The 19,824-nt window shown below is 35.5% G+C and overlaps 1 long non-coding RNA gene across 1 annotated transcript in view; it reads left to right on the top strand.

Moving 5' to 3' along the window:
* Positions 1-8,730, top strand: part of LOC141278739 (uncharacterized) — a 91,226-nt gene extending 82,496 nt beyond the window's left edge. The window contains exons 2-3 of the long non-coding RNA XR_012331860.1: positions 5,462-5,659; positions 8,479-8,730. This is a non-coding gene — a long non-coding RNA (uncharacterized lncRNA). The remainder of the gene's footprint in view (positions 1-5,461; positions 5,660-8,478) is intronic.
* Positions 8,731-19,824: the final 11,094 nt, after the last annotated feature.

The following is a 19,824-nucleotide window of genomic DNA, read 5'->3' as shown; positions in this document are numbered from 1 at the left end:
CAAAACAAAAAGACAACCCACAGAATGGGAGAAAATATTTGCAAACAAAGTGACCGACAAGGGATTAATCTCCAAAATATAATAACAGCTCAAACAAAGTGACCGACAAGGGATTAATCTCCAAAATATAATAACAGCTCATACAGCTCAATATCAAAAAAGCAAACAACCCAATCAAAAAAATGGGTGGAAGATCTAAATAGACATTTCTCCAAAGAAGACATACAGATCAAAAAGCACATGAAAAGATGCTCAACATCACTGATTATTAGAGAAATGCAAATCAAAACTACAATGAGGTATCACCTCATTCTCTAGTCAGAATGGCCATCATCAAAAAATCTACAAACAATAAATGCTGGAGACAGTGTGGAGAAAAGGGAACCCTACTACACTGTTGGTGGGAATGTGAATTGGTACAGCCTCTATGGAGAACAGTATGGAGGTTCCTGCAAAAACTAAAAACAGAGCTACCATATGATCCAGCAATCCAACTTCTGGGCATATATCCAGAGAAAACTATAATTCGAAAAGATACAAGCACCCCAATGTTCACTGCAGCACTATTTACGATAGCCAGGACATGGAAGCAACCTAAATGTCCAACAACAGAGGAATGGACAAAGAAGATGTGGTACATATATACAGTGGAATATTACTTCGCCATAAAAAAGAATGAAATAATGCCATTTGCAGCAACATGGATGGACCTACAGATTGTCATACTGAGTGAAGTAAGTCAGAGAGAGAAATATATGATATAGCTTATATGTGGAATCCGGAAAAATAGTACAAATGAACTTATTCACAAAACAGAAATAGAGTCACAGATATATAAAACAAGCTTATGGTTACCAAGGGGGAAAGGGGGGAGGAATAAATTGGGAGATTGGAATTGACATATACACACTGCTATATATGAAATAGATAACTATTAAGAACCTATTGTATAGCACAGGGAACTCTACTCAATACTCTGTAACGACCTATAAGGGAATAGAATCTAAGAAGGAGTGGATATATTTGTATGTATAAATGAATCATGTTGCTGTATAGCAGATTCTAACACAACATTGTATATAAATCAACTATACTCCAATAAAAATTAATTTAAAAATTATTAGGAGCCACTAATTGAGAATTTTGTTTAGATGTTAGTGTTTCCAAAAATACATTATATTTAAAACACTTTTAGCCCGTAAAGTTGAGCAAAATCTACTGGAAATGTTAAGTCAAAAGTGAATTTAACTAAAACGTAAATCTGAGGCAAATGGTATTATGAATGACTTTTAGTCAAAATACTCTGAAATATGCTTCTAGCTGCATGTAATGGATGCACTAATATAGAGGATAGCAAACTATTCAACATTTCTACAAGACACAAAATACAAAACTTATTATGGAAATAATATGTCATAAAACAAGGCACTTGAGTCAGTATAAATTATGAATACTAAATGTTAACCTAAATTACAGTTCTTATATTCTGTTAGAGGCTATGTTCTGTCTTCCTGACATGTATTCTTCTACTGCTCTTTTACTTGGAACCCATTTGAATAAAAACACATTGTGCTTAATTTAGCAGCTAATTATATGAAAGTGGCTGTCAGTCAAACATTAGCAAATGGCCATTTTCAAAATAAACAATGGTTTAGTGAATTTGACTACCTTTTTTTCACTAGTTTGTATGTAGACAATTCCATAACTGCTGTTCTTGACACATGTGTAAAATTCAATCCCCATATCCCAGGAATGTTAAAATAAAAGCTCAATTTTTCTTGTTACTGAAGTATAGTCAATGAATAGTAAAATACTTTATAAATAACATATTTGGCTCAAAACAGATATTTTTGTAAGAGATATCTATTTGTACCAAATACTTGATATTGTCAATATTTATTGTCTAGGATTTTATTTCCTTAGAGAGCTACAGATTTATTAAAATTCTAAGAAATGTCCATTTTACCCCAACTAATAAAAACCACAAAAATATTAAAATATATATTCCTATAATTCTTGGCCCTAGATAAATAGCTATTGCTGAGAGAAATTATTTCACAAAGTATATTTCATCTCTTCCACTCAATACACATTCCATGACATTCCTCTTATTCTGTGTTGAAAAATAAGAAGGTATTTTTTCTTACTATATCTGGCATTAAGAGAGCACTCAGATATGATTCTACAATTTGAGAACCTTGAACTGTTTTAAGTCTAGCACATGAGGTTCTTCGAGATACACTTATCTGCTTCCAGCATCATGTGTCATTACTCTTTACTTCTAACATAATAATTTAATATATAAGTAGAAAACTACTTTTTCTTCCTTAAACACATCATATTATCTCTTGCCTTAATGTTTTATATATGCATGCCCTCTGTCCAAAATGTCTCTCTCTCTGACATAGCCATTGAAACAGGTTTTCTGAATTAAATGGCAATGGTGAGATCCTGGAGCAATGGAGGCCATAACATAGCAAATGACCACCAGACACGAGTGGTTACCATAATGGAAAGCAGCCTGAAGAAGTAATCAGAATGGTTTGAAACAGATCTTTGGTAGTTGCCAATTGATCCTGAAAGTGAAATAAATTGGCAAACTTCTGAAACTTTACTCGAGTTGTGTATGAGAAAAAAAATTCCCTATATTTTGTGAACAGAAGTCTAATGAATCAAACCATAATTTTTTGTGTATAAGAGTGAACACAAAAAAATCATCAAATAAAAATAATATATACCAGATCAGTACTGAGAAGTTTCTGAAGGCACAAATAACTTCTAAGAGAAATTTCTCACAATCTCATAACATATCTCCAGCTACAATTGACCTTCTTTGTAACTCACACCTATAACCTTAATTTGAGTTCCTTAGGACTCATTGATGAAAGAAGAAAAAGTGAAGCCCTAGTTTCTATGTAAAGTAAAACACTATGTTGTCATGACCTGAATGTGAATGGTGTGACATTACAGCTTCGCTCAAGGATGGTTCAGAAAGCTTTTAGCAAAAAGAAATCCTACCAGTGGACAAGTCTTCTTGAAAGTTCACTTAGTAGTTCCCTTTGCCTGAATAGAAAAATGACTAGAAGTGAAGATCTACAATTGACCCATAGATGTAGCCAAAAGTTTGTCTAGAAGTTCAAGGAAGAAATAAATTTGTAAATTGATGATAAAGAGATCTGGGGATGACATGTGTATAGACCTCTGAAAATTAGCTGAGAGAGTGAGGATATCTGTGATTATGTGAATGTTCACATGGTTTCATCAAGGGCAACCACTGCAGAGGAGGCTATCATTAATGTACTGAACATAAGAACCCATTTGATTATGTCCGTACAACCTTTCTTACTATTTACCCTAGCCCCTACTCAATAAGCCTAAGAAGTAATGAATGAAGTTAGTGAATGACAAGGGCTTTTACTTACCAATAAGAAAGATTAACACTAATCTCCGGATATGATTGCTTTCCTTGGGAACAAACTAACTACCTGATGGCAGATGGATTATATTGCATCCCTTCCATCATGGAAGGGGCAGCAGTTGGCCCTGAATGGAATAAATAGTTCATTTAGATCTGGATTTGCATTCTTTGCCTAAAATGCTTCTGCCAGCAATGGCATCTGCAGCTTAAGGGACACTTTATTTACCTTCTAGGATATTATTACATAGAATCACTTATGACCAAGTAACTCATTTTACAAAGAAAAGTATGTCAGTGTTCTCATGCCCATGAAATTCACTGGTCTTACCACACTCCAATCATCCTGAAGCAATTGGCTGCATATAACATTGGAACAGCCCATAGAAAACTCTACTACAAAGCCAGAGTTGCCTATGACAATATCGTATGAAGTTTGTGTGCTCTTATGAGATACATTTTATGCTCTGATATTATATATATATATATAGACTATATAATATATGCCATTTAGCCACAGACCTAGAAATTAAGGGGTAAAATATAAAATGGTTCTTCTCATTATTACCCCTAATTTCCCACTAGAAAATGGTTTAGAGGTCTTAATTCTCAAAGGAGTGAGCTATTCCCCATAGGACAAAACAAGGTTTTCATTGAGCTGGAAACAGAAACTACAACCTGGCTACATTAAGCTACACATGCCACTGAACCCCAAAGAATGGTTTTGCTTTATTGACTTGATGATTGATCCTAATTATCATTGGAAATTGGGTGCTCCTCCAAAATGAAGCTAAGTGTTAGTTAATAAGAAATCCAGGGGGATCCTCTGCGTTGTTTCTTAGCACTCCCATTGCCAGTGGTTAAAGTTTTTGGAAAACTGTAACTCAAAACAGTCAGAACCACTAATGCATAGATACTTCAGGAATAAATGTTTTGTATATCTGATAAATTAAACAACTATAAATTGATTAGTGGCTGTCTGAGTACAAAGGGAAACTAGAAGTGTGATGGAACACAGAAATAATATCAACTTCTAAGTACACGACAGGTAGAGAAATGAGAACTGCTTATTGTCTTCCTAGCTTTAATATGCATGTATTTGTATATATTTGTTGATATACATTAATATACACAAATATACAAAATTAACATAGGTATGTGCTTGTATATTTGCATATATTAACAGTATACTTTATTTGTACATAAATACTAAATATATATACATATATATTATATACATATTTCATTATTATATAGAAAGTATACTTTATTAGTATTATCATTAGTAATATATACACATGCATTAATGATAAATTATTTATAGATTTGTTTGAGTATTTATACTTCCCAAGGCTGTTATAAAAGATCACAGTAGCTGATTAGAGGGAGGCAGAAATGAGAATGGCAGGCAGATAACTTTTAGATACATAAATCCAATTTACTAAAATAAAGTCACTGGGAAAATGACTTGTTAAGAAAATGATAATATTTTTATTTGTGGAAATAGTATCAATTTTTTTCCCCTTTATTGTTTCTAATCAAAAATAATGTTTATTTTTCTACTTTGAATTCTCTTATTGGATACACTATTTCTTAAAAAATCTTGGACTCAAGAGTCTACTTAAATTTCAGTATCAATAATCTCTTACTGACAGATTTCATGATTTCATGTGGATTTACATGTAAATGTTTATTAAAGCACTAATATAAAATTAAAGATATTTTTGAAGTGAATAAAATCACTGACTGGCAAATAAAAATTAGCCTGGAAATAAGAGTTTGGATGGTACTGATTAGATTTCTTATGTTTTAAATGGATTTGATTTCCTTTAATAAGGCCTGCTAAAGTCATTTCTTAACACAGGTGTTCTCTGTCTTAAAAAATTTTCTTGACTATTATTTATCTTATGATTAGTACACTAATTTTCTTTGCCAAAGTGATTAAACAAGTGACCTGCCTCAATAACTTTAACGCAATTCATATTTTGGAAGCTCAACTCAGCATACATTTATTTAATACTTTGTATGTAATTGGCCCTGTTCCAGGTATTGTGCTGAAGTGCAGGTGCCCAAAATGGGAAACATAATCATTTCTCTAAAGGACATGTTGGAAATAATGATGAGAATACCAAAGGAAAAGGATGCAGAATAAAAAAGGAGCTGGTCTACAGCAGAATTCTGAGGGAAACTAATGGATATAGAAGCATATAAAATATATTATTATTGTTCAATAATAGGGAACAAGTAAGTACTCCTTCTGTCACAATGAGCTAAGAGAAAAGAATCACCAGATATCTGAACTGGCGTTCCAAAAAAAAAAAATGTTCCTTGAATAAGAACTTCTTTCCTTAGTACAATGAAAGGTCACACTGAGTGCCAATCAGTGTTAATGAAAAGGAAGACCTGGTATTAGAACTATTGAAAATTATTCTGAACCTCAAATTTATAGGCAAATAAAACACAGAGGTACCAACACTGGGAAGAGAAATAAAATATATAAGAACTTTTGCCTGCAATGAAAATAAAATCAGAATTTTATAATAGTTCTTTTCTACAACACTGATTGCTTATATATAGGAACAAAAGTTCAGATACCCGAGGAAAAAGAATTGTGGCTCAAAATATACAGTGCCAGGTGAAGATATGTTACCTATTTAGTACCTGTTTATTATATTAATAAATCCATAATATTTAATAAACTCATTAAGATAAATGTAAAAAATATTTCAATGTATTTTAGAGATGTCAGTACTTTCAGTTCCAATCATGACATAATTTGTTTGGCTTTTATTTTATTTTGTAATTGAAGTATAGTTGATGTATGTTATATTAGTTTCAGGTATACAACATAGTTTCAATATTTTTATAGATTATACTCCATTTAGAGTTATTTTAAAAAGGCTAGGGGCTTCCCTGGTCGCGCAGCGGTTGAGAGTCTGCCTGCCAATGCAGGGAACACGGGTTCGAGCCCTGGTCTGGGAAGATCCCACATGCTGCGGAGCAACTGGGCCCGTGAGCCACAACTACTGAGCCTGCGTGTCTGGAGCCTGTGCTCTGCAACAAGAGAGGCCGCGATAGTGAGAGGCCCGCACACTGGGATGAAGAGTGACCCCCGCTCGCCGCAACTAGAGAAAGCCCTCGCACAGAAACGAAGACCCAACACAGCCATAAATAAAATAAATTTTTTAAAAAAGGCTATATATCCCTGTACTGTACAACATATCCTTGTTGCTCATCTATTTTATAAACAGTAATTTGTGTCTCTTTTTTTAATTTTTATTTTTGCAGTACACGGGCCTCTCACTGTTGTGGCCTCTCCCGTTGCGGAGCACAGGCTCCAGACGCGCAGGCTCAGCGGCCATGGCTCACGGGACCAGCCGCTCCGCGGCATGTGGGATCTTCCCGGACCGGGGCACAAACCCATGTCCCCTGCATCGGCAGGCAGACTCTCAACCACTGCACCACCAGGGATGCCCTATTTTTAGTTTTCTGAGGAACCTCCATACTGTTTTCTTTGTGGCTGAACCAATTACATTCCCACCAACAGTACAAGGGTTTCCTTTTCTCCACAGCCTCACCAACATTTGTTATTTGTAGACTTCTTGATGATAGCCATTCTGACTGGTGTGAGGTGATATCATTGTGGTTTTGATTTGCATTTTGATTCGCATGTAGATGAATATCTACATGCAAAAGAATGAGATTAGGACATTTTCTTACACCATATACAAAAATAAACTCAAAATGGATTAAAGACCTAAGTGTAAGACCTGAAATCATAAAACTCCTACAGAGAACACAGGCATACCACTCTTAGGAATAAATCATAGCAACATTTTTTGGCTATGCCTCCTAAGGCAAGATAAATAAAAGCAAAAAATAAATAAATTGGACCTAATTAAACTTAAAAGCTTTTCCACAGCAAAGCAAACCACTGACAAAATGAAAAGACAACCTGCTGAATGGGAGAAATTTTTTTTAAATGATATGACCAATAAGGGGTTAATATCCAAAATATATAACCATCTCATACAATTCAATACCAAAAAAGAGAAAAACAGCTCAATTTAAAAATGGGCAGAAGACCTGAATAGACATTTTTTCCAGAGAAGACATACAGATAGCCTACAGGCACAAGAAAAGATGCCCAGCATTGCTAGGCATCATCCAGTTGTCACTGGGAAATTTATAGAGCACTTTATTTTTTCTTTACATTAGCTACACTACTAGTACCTGAACTCTCACAAAGTAGCTCTGAAAATTTACAATAAATATAACTAAGATAAATAAAAATATGTTTTGCAATAACTTAGGTGATTTTACTTCATAAAGTAACAGCAAAAATAGAAACATGGGACTTCTCTGGTGGTGCAGTGGTTAAGAATCCGCCTGCCAATGCAGGGGACATGGGTTCAATCCCTGGTCAGGGAAGATCCCAGATGCTGTGGAGCAACTAAGCACATGCACCACAACTACTGAGCCTCCGCTCTAGAGCCCACAAGCCACAACTACTGAGCCCATGCGCCTAGAGCCTGTGCTCCACAAGAGAAGTAACCGCAATGAGAAGCCTGCACGCCACAACAAAGAGCAGCCCCTGCTCGCTGCAATTAGAGAGCCCACGCTCTCTATGAAGACCCAAAGCAGCCAAAAATAAATAATTAATTAAAGTATACAATTCAATAGTTTTAAAAAAATAGAAGCATGCATTAAACACCTCAAATTAACTCAAAAGGATAGATCTTTACTATCATATATGTTGCAGAAACATCTCCCAGAAGAAATATCAAGAGGAGGGGGGTTATATCTTTCCAGGATATAACATTCTTCCTCATAGCCTCTGAGATGTAGCATTATCAATAGTTAATTAAAATTTCTGAAAATTCTAATTGTCTCATAATTCCTACCCCTGCCTATATTTATTTTAAATAACCTGCTTTAAACAGATCAACCTACTTAAACTTTACACAGATAAAAATACCTAAAATTTTACATATCAGAAAAAGAAAACTAGATTCCTAACTGAGAATATTTGCTTTAATGATTTTGCTCGTCCTTTCTTCCAGAGCAATAGGCACAAGATCTGCAGAATCTACAGTCATCAAATACTGTTGATGGAATACATTTGTGAGTGAGGAAAATACAGAATACATTAGCAGTATTTCAAAGGAATGAAGACAAAACACCCAAAGCAAGCCATTATATAATCACCTAGCCATTCAGAGCTGACCTGTATTGAGAAATGACATCAGATTCCTCCCTGGTAAGGAAATGAAGAAAGAGAAAGAGGTGTGGATTAACAAAGTATCATTATATTGCAGTGCAATTTTGTTTAATAATGGGCTCTCTCACTAACCCTCATTTAAATTAAAATGATTGAGTAAATGTTGAACAGTATTGCATGCATGAATGATGGGGAGACTGTAAAAGAAATTAGCTGATGTTATAATTGAGAAAGGAAGAATCTACAGTGTCACTGGGGATGTTGTGTACAATGAGACTGAGAGATAATGCCCTCTGAGTAGGGAACATCACAATTAAATGATGCCAAGCCTTCAGTAATCAGACGAGTTCCCAATTTGTGGTAAACATGGTTACTGAAAAGAAACAATCAAACCCTAGTGAAGTTAAGAACACGGTACTGTTGTCTATGTTGGCTACACATGCTTCCTCATCACAATCTGATTTTCACTATTTTAAAATTGTCTTTTTCTTGAAATTATACATTAAAAAATAATTGGCAAAAGGCAATAGTTGAAAAAATGTCACTTGAATTTAGCCTAAACTCATTTTGTTCTAAAGGAAAACTGAAAGAATTTTATGTATATTAAAGTTTTTACTGGTATTTATTGATCCACCTAGTGTTGAAGTCAATATTGTACCAGTTGCTTCTGAAACTATTTAACAACATTCTTCACCTTGCAGTAAATTTTTGTATTTCTTTCTTATTATCAGCTGAATTAAATACTGCTGAAAATTAATTACTATTAGGGCAGCTTTACTGAAACATTTGACTCTATTATCAATGATGCATTTACAAATATAGTTGAAATTCTCATTGTATATTTTCTGCCATTAACAGACTATGCCCTGTGTTGCTTAAAGTTGACAGTTGAGGATATTACATAAGTGTACACCAGACACTTCTAGGGTATAATCCAAAAAATATAAACTAGTAATGAATTTCACAGAGCAGAAACTAAAAGATAAGGAAAAAGTTCAGAAAGACCTAATGTTTCCTTCTTAAACATTCATTACCATTAACTATTCCTCTTTGCATTAAAAATAATTCAATAGAATGCCAATATGATGTATTCAATATTTTATTACTCTTTCCTTTTCTCTGATTTCTTCTCCCTTTGAAGATAAAAGAGTTATTTTAATTAGGATGCAATGGGAATAAATTCAGAATTAACATATGTTGGTGTTCAATAAATGCAATTTTAATTATAACTTTTCCTGTTTGTTTCAAAGATTCAGGGAAAGAAAAAACACATCAGAGAAAAAACAAATATTTCTTAACATTTTATATTAATGATATACTGCCTGGAACTTAATTTTGATGTGTCTATGTGTATTTTTTAATTTGAAAAGTTTGCTTATTCTTCTAGATAGGGAGGAAAATCAAAGAATATATAGAAGCCTCTTCACTGCTTTAAGTGGACAGGGAGAATGTTTTTATACCTGAGCATTGGCAGAACAGATCTGAAAAATACTCTATTTCATTAAAAAGATCCAGAAATGCTCAGAGCTCCAGGCACAGTCCAGTCCATGGTAGAAAAAAAACAGAAGTAACATGGCTATCCATGAAACTCAAAGACTATTAATTGATTATATTTGCCTAATAATTTAGGGTTGTCTCTGCAGGTTACCTGAACATTATTAGGATTTAGAAAGTCCTTTTCTCAGACACTGCACAGAGGAAGATAAAGTGAATTCAAACATTTCTAGAACTTTTAGAGTAACTAAAGGAAGAATTTTTTTCACTACTTTGAAAGGCAGAACTGAAGTTAACAACTGCAGAAAAATGTTGACTTATTAGGACAAATAATTCTATTAGATCAAACTAAAATTTCAGATAAATTACCCATGGATATTTTTATGTAGAAAGCTATGCTATGTTGGGTATATCTTCTTAATTTCAAATGCATACAAATATCTCATTTGAGGGACAAGATAGCAAAGTAGGACTTGAGCTCATCTCCTGTCATGAAAACACCAAAATCACAACTAACTGCTGAACAACCATTGACAAAAAAGACTAAAACCTACCAAAAAAGATATTCCACATCCAAAGACAAAGAAGAAACCACAACAAGACAGTAGGAGGGGCGCTTTTGCAATATAATCAAATCCCATACCTGGGTGGGTGACCCACAAACTGGAAAATAATTATATTGCAGAGGTTCTCCCACAGAAGTGAGAGTTTTGAGCCTCACGTCAGGCTCCCCAGCCCAGGGGTATGGCATTGGGAGGAGAAGCCCCCAGAGTATTTGGCTTTGAAGGCCAGAGGGGCTTGGTGCAGGAGCTCCACAGGACTGGGCAAACAAACTCCACTCTTGGAGGTCCCACACAGGGTTTCACATGCACTGGGACCCAGGGCAAAGAAGTGGCTCGATAGGATTCAGGGCCAGACTACCTGTGACTATTGGAGGGTCTCCAGGGGAGGCAGGGGTTGGCTATTGCTCACTGTGGGGGCAAATACTGGTGGTGAATGCCCTAGGGAATACTCATCAGTGTGCGCTCTCCCAGAGGTCGCCATTTTGGCACTGAGACTCGGACTCACCCAACAGCCTGCAGGCTCTAGTACTGGGACTCCTCAGACTATACAACCAACAGGGTGGGACACAGCCCCACTCATCAGCAGACAGGCTGCCTAAAGTCCTCCTGACACAACAGCCACCTATAAACACACCCCTTGATACTGCCCTGCCCCTCAGAGGGACAAAACCCAGCTCCACCCACCAGTGGGAAGACACAGGTCCCTCCCACCAGGAAGCCTCCGCAAGCCCCTGGACCAACTTCATCCACCAGGGGGCAGACAGCAGAACCAAGAAGAATTACAGTCCTACAGACTGAGGAACAGGGGCCACAAACACAGAAAGATAGACAAAATCAGACAGCAGAGAAATATATGCCAGACAAAAGAACTAGATAAAACCCCAGAAGAACAACTAAGTGAAGTGGAGATAGACAATCTACCAGGAAAATAATTCAGAGTAAAGATAGTAAAAATGATCCAAGATCTCAGAAAAAGAATGGAGGCACAGACCAAGAAGTTACAAGAAATGTTTAATGAAGAGCTAGAAGCTTTAAAGAACAAATAAGCAGAGATGAACAATACAGTAACTGAAATGAAAAATACACTAGAAGGAATCAACAAGTAGAATAATGAGGCAGAAGAACAAATGTGATGTGATGTGATGTGAGCTGGAAGACAGACTGGTGGAAATCACTGCTGTAGAACAAAATAAAGAAAAAAGAATGAAAAGACATGAGCACAGTCTAAGAGACCACTGGGACAACATTTCTCATTATAGTGGTCATAGAAGGAGAATAGAGAGAAAAAAGGTCTGAAAGAATATTTGAATAGGTAATAGCCAAAAACTTCCCTAACATGGGAAAGGAAACAGTCACCGAAGTCCAGGAAGCACAGAAAGCCACATACAGGATAAACCCAAGGAAGAACACACTGAGACACATGTTAATCAAACTGACAAAAATTAAAAACAAAGAAAAAATATTATAAGTAACAAGGGAAAAGCAATAAATAACATACAAGGGAATCCCCATAAAGCTATCAGCTGATTTTTCAGCAGAAACTCTGCAGGCCAGAAGGGAGTGGCATACATATTTAAAGAGATGAAAGGAAAAACCTACAACCAAGAATATTCTACCCAGCAAGTCTCTCCTTCAGATTTGATGGAGAAATCAAAAGCTTTACAGAAAAGCAACAGCTAAGAGAATTCAGTACCACCAAACCAGCTTTACAACAAATGATAACGGAACTTCTCTAGATGGAAAAGAAAAGGCCACAACTAGAAACAAGAAAATTATGAAATGGGAAAGTCACCAGTAAAGGCAAACAGACATTAAAGGTAGGAAATCATCCACACACGAATATGATATCAAAAGCAGCAAACGTGAGAAGACCAGAGGACAGATGCAGGATATCTGAAATGCATTTGAATTTAAGAGACCAGCAACTTAAAATAATCTTGTATATATATATAGACTGCAATATCAAAACCTCATAGTAACTGCAAACCAAAAATCTACAATAGATATACACACAAAAACAAAAAAAAGAAACCAAACACAACACTAAAGATAGTCATCAAATCACAACAGAAGAGAACAAAAGAGGAAGGGAAGAAAAAAGACCTACAAAAACAAACATAAAACAATTAACAAAATGACAACAAGAACATACATATCAATAATTACCTTAAATGTCAATGGATTAAATGCTTCAGCCAAAAGACACAGACTGACTGAATGGATACAAAAACAAGACCTGTATATGTGCTGTCTATAAGAGGCCCACTTCAGATCTTGGGACACATACAGACTGAAAATGAGGGGATGGAAAAAGGTATTCCATGCAAATGGAAATCAAAAGAGAGCTGAAGTGGCAATACTCATATCAGACGAAATAGACTTTAAAATAAAGACTCTTACAAGAGACAAGGAAGGACACTACATAATGATCAAGGGGTCAATCCAAGATGATAGAACAATTATAAACATAGATGCATCCAAAATAGGAGCACCTCAATATATAGGCAAATGCTAACAGCCATAAAAAGAGAAATTGTTAGTAACACAATAATAGTGGGGGACTATCATACCCCACTTACATCAATGGGCAGATCATCCAGACAGAAAATCAATAAGGAAACACAGGCCTTAAATGACACATTAGACCAGATGTATTTAATAGATATTTATAGAACCTTATAACTGAAAGCAGCAGAATAAACATTCTTACCAAGTGCACATAGAACATTTTCCAAAACAGATCACATGCTGGGCCATAAAGCAAACTTTGGTAAACTTTGGAGAATTGAAATCATATGAACCATCTTCTCGAACACAATGCTATGAGATTAGAAATCGACTGCAGTAAAAAAAAAAAAAATGTAAAAATACAAACACATGGAGGCTAAATAATATACGACTAAACAACCAATGGATCACTGAAGAAATCAAAGAGGAAATCAAAAAATACCTAGACACAAATGAAAATGAAAACGCAATGATCCAAAACCTATAGGATGTGGCAAAAGCAGTTGTAAGAGGGAAGTTTATAGAGACACAACCTTACCTCATGAAAGAAGAAAAATATCAAATAGACAACCTAACTTTACACCTAAAGCAACTAGAAAAAGAAGAACAAACAAAGCCCAAAGTTGGTAGAAGGAAAGAAGTCATAAAGATCAGAGCAGAAATAAATGAAATAGAGACAAAGAAAACAATAGAAAAGATCAATGAAACTAAAAACTGGCTTTTTGAAAAGATATACAAGATTGATAAACCTTTAGTCAGACTTATCAAGAAAAAAAGGGAGAGGCCCCAAATCAATAAAATTAGAAATAAAAAAGGAGAAGTTACAATGGACACCACAGAAATACAAAGGACCATAAGAGACTACTACAGCAACCATATGCCAATAAAATGGACAACATGGAAAAAATGAACAAATTCTGAGAAAGGTACAATCTCCTAAGACTGAACCAGTAAGAAATAGAAAATATGAACAGACCAATGACAAGTACTGAAATTGAATCTGTGATTTAAAAACTTCCAACAAACAAAACTCCAGGACCAGATGGCTTCAAAGGTGAATTATATCAAACATTTAGAGAAGAGATAACACCTATCCTTCTGAAAATATTCCAAAAAACTGCAGAGGAAGGAACACCCCCAAACTCATTCTATAAGGCCACCATCACCCTGATACCAAAGCCAGACAAAGACACCACACAAAAAGAAAATTACAGGCCAATATCAGTGATGAAAATAGACAAAAAAATCCTCAACAAAATTCTAGCAAACTGAATCCAACAATACTTAAAAGGATCTTACACCACAATCAAGTGGGATTTATTCTAGGGATGCAAGGATATTTTAATATCCATAAATCAATCAGTGTGATGCACCACATTAACAAATTAAAGAATAAAAACCACATGATCATCTGAAAGGATGCAGAAAAAACTTCTGATAAAATTCAACATTCATTTGAGTGAAGATTCCTGCCATGTCCTGCCTGCTATCTGCCCTCCACAATGGGGTCTTGCTCCAGGACTTTTTGCTGCACACTTGTAAGATCCCTTATCCAATAATGGGTTGATGTCTTTGTCACTGTCTCTGGGCAACTACAAGGTTTGCAGACCTGCAGGGTGCAGCCAAACACCAATTTAGGAATGTTGCCTGCCACCTGGATATACAAGAATTAGTCATTAACCACTGCAGTCACTGACCTACAGCACACCCTAGAAAAAATTCAGGGTAGAGATCAAGAATAAGTTGACACACTCAAAGGCACATTCATGTGCAGGACTATCTCGGGGCAAAAAGGAACACATCACCCTTATGCTCTTCCCAGCACTTTCCTGATAACTAACTCTGAGACTTCTGTTGCAGTTCTCAGTTCTCCATACATGGGTATCAACAAGTCACAGCCTAATGGAAATTCATTCTTCCCTCTGCCTATGACACAGGTGGCGAGAACCCTATGTCCAATTCAGCTCTATCACTGATTAGCTATTGTGGCCTTAAGCAAATGACTCAACCTCTCTGGGTCTCATTATCTTAACTGTGAATTGTTTCAAGGTTTGAATAACATCATATACGACACAGCGTAGGTAAAATATTAGTTTCAAAAGAGTGCTTAAAAGGTAATTTGAAGGTTGGGGTACAGAAAACCATTGAGGAAGCGATACTTACACAACCCTGTGGAAGAATCCATTCTCCACTTCAGGGCTACAAACATATCCAAGCACTCTAAATTCAGGGCTGACCCAATGGAACAAAGCATTCAACAGAAAGGACAAGAGCCTTTGCAGAAGGCCTACCCCCTTCCCTCCAACAACCCTGCAAAAGAAAACGGCTGCAAAAAAATGAAATGTTGATGAATCAGAGAACCCATGGAGAGCCCAGCATCTCATTCTTTCCACAAATATTTACTGAATGCTTACTATGTGCCTGGTCCTGTGGTATGTGGACAGAGATACCACATAATCCTGCAATCCCACTCCTAGGCATATATCCAGAGAAAACCATAATTCAAAAAGATACATGAACCCCAATGTTCACTGCAGCACTATTTACAATAGCCAAGATATGGAAGCAACCTAAATGTCCATCAACAGAGGAATAGATAAAGACGACGTGGTACATATATACAATGGAATATTACTCAGCCATGAAAAAGAATGAAATAATGCCACTTGCAGTAACATGGGTGGACCTAGAGATTGTCATACTGAGTGAACTGAGCCAGACAGAGAAAGACAAATATCATATGATATCACTTATATGTGGAATCTAAGGAAAAAAATATATATACAAATGAGCTTATTTCCAAAACAGAAAGAGACTCACAGACAGAGAAAACAAACCTATGGTTACCAAAGGGGAAAGAGGGAAGGGATAAATAAGGAGGTTGGGATTAACACATACACACTACTGTATACTAAAATAGATAACCAAGAAAGACCTTCTGTATATCATGGGAAACTATACTCAATATTTTATAATAACCTATAAGGAAAAAGAATCTGAAAAAGAATACATATCTATATCTGTATATCTCTGTATCTATCTATATATGTGTGTGTATATATATATTTATGTATAACTGAGTTGCTGTTCTGTATACTTGAAACTAACATGACATTTTAAATCAACTATACTTCAATTAAAAATAATAATAAAAAATTTAAAAATTTTTAAAAGAAATAAAATAAAATCAATCACCAAAAGGAAATAAATTGAAAGTTATGTAATAATGTCCAATATGATGAAACTAATGAAATCCACATTAATACACATTATATGCAAATTGTCAAAAGTCAAAGAAAAATAATTTTGAAAGCAGTAAGAGAAAAGCAGCTCTCAGATATGAGGGAACCCCCATGCTATAGATTAAATGTTTGTGTCACCTCACAGTTCATATGTTGAAATTCTAATTCCCAATTTGATAGTATTGGGAGGTGGCTCCTTTGGGAGGCAATTGAGTCATGAGTGTAAAACACTCATAGATGGCATTAGAGCCCTTATTAAAAAAAACCCTGGGACATCCTTCATTTCTTCTGGCTTTATCTTAGACTTCCCAACCTCCCAATTGTGAGAAATAAATTTTTGTAGTTTATAATCTACCCAATCTATGGTGTTCAGCTCAAACAGATGAAGACAGCCCATATGACTATCAGCAATTTCCTCAGTAAAACCTACCAGGCCAGAAAGGAGTAGGATGGTATATTCAAAGTGCTGAAAGGAAAAAAAACCCACAAACAAACCCTGCCAAGCTAAAATACTTTATCTACCAAAACTGTCCTTCAAAAATGAGGGAGAGATTAAGACTTTACATATATACATAAGTTGAGGGAGTTTATCACTACTAGGCCTGCCTTACAAGAAATGCTAAAGGGAGTCAATCAAGTTGAAACAAAATGAAGCTAAACAGCAACATGAAAGCTCAATGAAAAAGTAAAAACACAGATAAATACAAAATACTGTAATACTGTACTGGTAGTGCATAAATCACTTTTAATACTACTATATAAACTAAGACAAAAGTTAAAAAAATGATAATATGTTAATGAATACACAAAATAAAAAGATGTAATTTGTGGTAAGTATAACAAAGTGTGGATAGGGAAAAGTAAGAGTATAATGTTTTCGTATGTGATTGAACATTAAATTATTATCTTAAAATAGATTGCTTCAACTATAACATGATTTATGTAAGCCCCGTGGTAACCACCAACAAAACATTTATAGTATCCATAAAAGAAAATCAGAACATGTCACTGTACATTAAAAAACAACCTAACAAAACACAAACAAATCTAAAAGAGGAAATGAGGGACAAAAGAACTACAAGACAGAAAACAATTTACAAAATGGCAACAGTGTGCCACAACTACTGAAGCCTGCATGCCTAGAGCCTGTGCTCCGCAACAAGAGAAGCCACCGCAATGAGAAGCACGTGCACCACAACAAAGAGTAGCCCCCACTCTCTACAACTAGAGAAAGCCGGCACGCAGCAAGAAGACTCAAAGCAGCCAAAAATAAATAAATTAAAAAAAAAAGATTTTAAAAGACAGAGTGGCTGACTGGATAAAAAAACAAGATACATGCCACAGCCATGGGCTCCCTGGGTGGGCACCAGCCCCCACCACTGTAGGCTCTGGAATTGGGCTCCAGCCACCACCACTGCCATGGGGTCTGGGAGTGGGTGCCAGCTGCCGCATCTGCACACTCCCTATCAAGTGGATAATGGCCACCACATGCTGAGGAAACAGGCAGTAGGCATCCATACTAAAAACAGCCCTCACACCAAAATTTTAAAACCACACAAGCTACACAAGGATGCTTCCACATAAAAACAGCCCTCCAAGACCAGGGTAGATAATTGTTTCTCCTAAATTCAAAGAGTAAGAGAAATTTAAGTGAAATAAAGAAGCAGAGCAACTATTCCCAATTAAATTAAAGATCAAGAGAAATCTCCTGAAAGAATAAACAATGAAGCAGACTTCTTCAGTCTAATAGACACACAGTTTGAAAAGGAGATAATGAAAATACTGAAGGAATTAAGAAGAGCTATCAATAGAAACGCAGAATACTGTAAAAAGGAACTAGAAACTATAAAAAGGAATCAGAAAAAAATAATTTGCCAAGATGAAAGCTAAGCTAAAGGCAATACACAGCAGATTGAATAATGCAGAAGAAAGAATAAGTGATCTGGAAGATAGAATGGAAATCACAGTCAGAACAGCAGACAGAAAGACAAATGAAACACAGTGAAATCAACATGAGACCTATGGGGTAATACAAATTGTGCCAATCTATGCATAATTGGGATCCCAGAAGGAGAAGAAAGAGAAAAAGGGAATCAAAGAAATTATGGCTGAAAACTTCCCAAACTTAAAGAAGGAAACAGATATCCAGGTTCAGGAAGCACAGAGTGTCCCAAACAAGATGAACCCAAACAAACCTACACCAAAACATATTATAATTGAAATAGCAAAAGTTAAAGATAAAGAGAGGATTCTAAAGGCAGCAAGAGAAAAACAAAGAGTTAATTACAAGGGAACCCCTATAAGACTATCAGCTGATTTCTCTACAGAAAGGTTGCAAGCCAGAGGGAGTGGCAAGATATATTCAAAGTCCTGAGAGGAAAACATCTGCAACCTAGCATACTCTACCCAACAAAATTATCATTTAGATCAGAAGGAGAGGCAAAGAATTTCTCAGACAAGCAAAAATTAAAAGAATACAGCAATACTAAACCTGTCCTAAAAGAAATATTGAAAGGTCTTCTCTAAAAGCAAAGAATCTATAGGAAAGAGAAATCACATTTGGAAATTAAATCACTTAAATAAGCCAGTAAAGAGATTAAAAAAATTCTGTGAAAGCAATGATAACCCCAATGAACAGCAAAAGGATAAACACGAAGATGTAAAAGAGGACATCAAAAACATAAAATATGGAGGAGGAGAGTAAGAAAATGTAGACTTTTTTCAGAATGTGTTTGAGCCTATATAACTACAAGTCTAAAGCAAGTAGATATATTGGAAGGGGTTAACATACTTGAGAAACAGGGTAACTACAAATCAAAAACTTACAATAGATTCACACAAAAAATGAGAGAACCTAAGCATAATACAAAAGAGAATCACCAAACCACAAAAGGAAAAAGAAAAAGAAAGGAGGAACAAAGAACAAATACAAAATCAATGGGAAAACAAGATTTAAATTGGCAATACATATCTATCAATAATTATTACCTTAAATGTCAATGGACTAACTGCTCCAATCAAAAACACAGAGTGGTAGACTGGATAAAAAAACAAGAGCCTACAATATGCTGCCTACAAGAGACCCACTTTAGGGCAAAGGACACACGTAGATGGAAAGTGAGGGACTGGAAAAAGATATTTCATGAAAACAGAAATAACAAGAAAGCAGGGGTCACAATACTCATATCAGACAAAACAGACTTTAAAACAAATGCTATAAAGAAAGGTAAAGAAAGACACTATATAATGATAAAGGGATCAATACAAGAAGAGGATATTACACGCATCAATATATGCACTTAATATAGGAGTACCCAAATGCATAAAACAAATACTAACAGACATAAAGTGAGAAATTGATGGGAATACAATAACAGTAGG

This window comes from Tursiops truncatus, chromosome 5 (genome assembly GCF_011762595.2).
Source record: "Tursiops truncatus isolate mTurTru1 chromosome 5, mTurTru1.mat.Y, whole genome shotgun sequence".
NCBI classification, from domain to species: Eukaryota; Metazoa; Chordata; class Mammalia; order Artiodactyla; family Delphinidae; genus Tursiops; species Tursiops truncatus.
The sequence above is the reverse complement of the archived record's forward strand: the minus strand, read 5'-3'. Positions and strand labels throughout refer to the sequence as shown.